This window comes from Amphiprion ocellaris, chromosome 3 (assembly GCF_022539595.1).
Source record: "Amphiprion ocellaris isolate individual 3 ecotype Okinawa chromosome 3, ASM2253959v1, whole genome shotgun sequence".
NCBI classification, from domain to species: Eukaryota; Metazoa; Chordata; class Actinopteri; family Pomacentridae; genus Amphiprion; species Amphiprion ocellaris.
The window spans coordinates 27,055,067-27,058,424 of record NC_072768.1 but is presented as its reverse complement, the minus strand read 5'-3'; the positions used below and the strand labels follow the sequence as shown (position 1 = coordinate 27,058,424).

Here is a 3,358-nt window from a genome sequence, read left to right as displayed (position 1 = left end):
TGGCTTTGTAATTATTACTTCAATAATCTATAAAAATTCTACTAAAAAATATCAATTCAGTGTTTTTACTTTAAAATAGAAGTTTTTCACGTAGTGCATTACTTGGTAATTGTTTGTAATCATGTGTATTCATTTTTATATGTAAATTGAATCCTTCAATACAAGTAATATTCACTTTACCAGCTCATTGCCTTTATTAGTTGATATTTTCGAGTAAAATGTAATTGAGTAACATCAGTGAATCTGGCAACCTTCTCTGCTTTCGGAGCATGACGTCAGAGCCCCGCCCCACATTTGAACGGTTTTTCCAGACGTTCATCCACATCGTTACCAGGCTTTGCAGATGGAAGAAAGTGAATACGGGACAATGAAGGTAAGTTTCAAAACAAACTTTGTACGTTCCTGTTGGCTCACCTACCTAAAAAGTCAGTTTCTCGGCAGTGAGAGCAGCGGCAGCGGGGCAAGTAAAGAGTGTCTTTTCCTGCTAGCTAGCTAACTAACCTTTCCGACACGCGGTATGTCCTTTTCCTCCAGAAATGTCCCATTACATTAGGCCATGTTTTATCAGAGCGAGGTGTTGTAAACATGTTGCTGGCTGGAACAAGTGAATGCCATTGTTATATGATACTCGGTGTACAGAAAAAAAAATAACAAATTGCCCAGACATGATAGATACATAGACGCTGCAGGTGCTGGCGGTAAAGGAGCGTAGCAGCCATATTGGGTGTGTCTCTCCACTGCACCGTCAGTTAACAGTACAACTCTTGTTTTTTGGTGTAATTTTCAGTATTTATTTTGTTAGGTTTTTATACAAGCCCCGTTGTCACACTGAAGGAGCAATAAAATACACATGCTAACTTATTTTTATCGATTGTTAAGAAAAAAAGGCATTTTAATTTTTATTGTTTTGGTAGTAATTTAAAATACTGTATATTCTTTATTTCTTTAAAGATCAATTATCAACTCCATTCTATTTTGTGGTAAAAGTTAAACATCCAGTTTTAAAGATGAGTATAAGGAAGAGTTTAATAATCAATTAATTGAGGATGTTTTTATAGAAAACATAGTATTTAAGACAACTTGTAGGCATATTTTTAAAGCATTCTTTTCCTATTAAAATTTAAAATTAAAAGGCAATACTTCAATCATGAACATAACTCAAGGAAACTATTGATCTGTTTAGTTTAATTCAGCTATAAAGTTAAAATAATTACTAACTGCCTAAGGTTGAAACTAACATAAACATAGGTCTGAATTGTTACCATTATACTAGTATGCACCTAATAACTCCTGTAGGTTTTTGTTTCTTCAGCGAGAAAGAAGAAGTCTGAGTTAACAAGTAAAGGTTTTGGTTCAGTTTTAACTTCAACTGAATGTCAAGACAGTGAAAGTCTGGTCATTTATAGTTTGGGCATCACAAGCTAAAACTATTTATATGAATGAAATACAAATATAAACATAAATTGAAATTAACAGTCAAATTCTTTCTTTAGTAAAATGTAAAAATATACATTTATGTCATACCAAATATTTGTATTTCAACATGAAAGCATGTATTTTAATGTGTGAGAACGTCCTGTTTCATAAATATGTCAGCCGTTTTTAAAAAAAACAAAACCGTGTGAATATCGGGTAAAAATTTGGGGAATTATTATGATTTTTGTAGTTGGGCTCCACTTTTACATTGTATGCATGTTTGAGTCAGAAACCTAATGAGGCATATTTTCTGATTTCTGTTGTCTGTACTATAAATTTGGAGATCTGTTTTTGCTTATTCTTGTTATAATTATTATGATCTACTTTCAATAACTTTAACTTTGTAAACTGTTGTGTAACAATAATGTCACATCACATACACCAGCAGTTACACCTGTCTAACCAGCAAGTTATGTTATGTACTTGTTAGGGAATGTAACTTTCTGTTGTTTGATGAATTTTCAACACAGCACTATTTAAAGTGAGACACTTCTTCTTGTTATTATATTTCTGTTTTCCTTTTAGACTTGAACAGGAAGTCACAACAGTCTTTAGGAGCGTGAGGAGAATCAGCCTTTGTATGCACAAATAGCAACAACTTTGGACTAAAAAACAAGACAACTGGCCCTACAGGTAATATAAAAAAAATTTACACATAATTTGTAATATATGATATGTAAATTTAAAAAATGAAATATCAATGTGCATCCTTTAGTTATTACAAATTAAGTGGAAGGCATTTTGATAACTGTTATCAATTAACACCATGTGATATTGACAATTGTGAGATGTTTAATGAACTATGAATCCTGAATATCAGACTGGGTATTATGGTATTTATTATAGAGCAGTTACAAATGTACAATGGATGCATGCTGGATTAACTCTGTGTCAAGGTGCATGTCTGTCTGTGTGATGGGTTGTGAAAATATGTCTGCTGGCTCTTGTTCTGTGTCCCCTGTCTTCTGAGAGCATCATGTCATCACCTTAAATATGAATCTTGACAGTTCTAACTCTAACATGGTTAGAGTTAGTGCACTGTAAACGGTCATGAAACTATATCTATTTGTGCATATTGCAAGGTTATATCTGTCTGAGTGTCAGACTCTGTCTGTGTGTTCTGACACATGAAGAGACGAATACAGGTTATTGATGTTCATGGGGAATATAAAATTTGTCCGTAACTGAAGTGGTATGATGAAAACCTAAAGAATATATTTATTGATGGATGGGTCCAAACCCAAAAGATATTATGACTTAAAACTCATCCTTACAATTACCTTTTTTTTTTAAATTGCAGAATATAGGAACTTCTGACTGTTGACACAAGGTAAGATCAGATTAGGTTTAACTTGTCACATCATTTCTTCATTTGTTGCTGTTTGATTTCATTTTGAGGTGTTTAAATTGTATGTTTCAGGTGCCACAACATGAGATGGATGTGTAAAATATGTAGCTTTAAGTCAGAGAAGAGGTTAGGCTTGTTCAAACACTACAGACTAAAGCATGGAAATGGTGGTAGCAGCCCGTCAGTCCCTTGTCTTCACACTAGTTGCCCTTGCTCGTTTAAAACATTTAATGCTCTTAAGATCCATTTGTCTCGATCCCATGTGGAGATGGTCACACACAGTGGACCTCTTTCTTTTACTTGTCTACTTTGCTTCTCGGGTTTTTTTGATTCAGAGAAGCAGTATTTTGAGCATCTTGGAAAACACTTAAGGAAGTTTGAAGCAGTTGCATGTGTCTTCAAAAACTGCAACTTCAGTACTACTGTGTATACCACTTTTGCTACACATAGACACAGAAAACACCAGCCCCACACCCTTGAAGATTTTAAAACTGAAGTATTAAAAAGCCAACCTCATGAGCCCATGTTTGCTCA

At 34.0% G+C, this 3,358-nt stretch overlaps 1 long non-coding RNA gene across 1 annotated transcript; it reads left to right on the top strand.

The window, feature by feature from the left end:
• The first annotated feature begins 1,765 nt into the window (after window positions 1-1,765).
• Window positions 1,766-3,071, top strand: LOC129347844 (uncharacterized). The gene is made up of 3 exons (XR_008600131.1): window positions 1,766-2,109; window positions 2,777-2,806; window positions 2,897-3,071. It is a non-coding gene; the product is annotated as an uncharacterized LOC129347844 (long non-coding RNA).
• The last annotated feature ends 287 nt before the right edge of the window (window positions 3,072-3,358 follow it).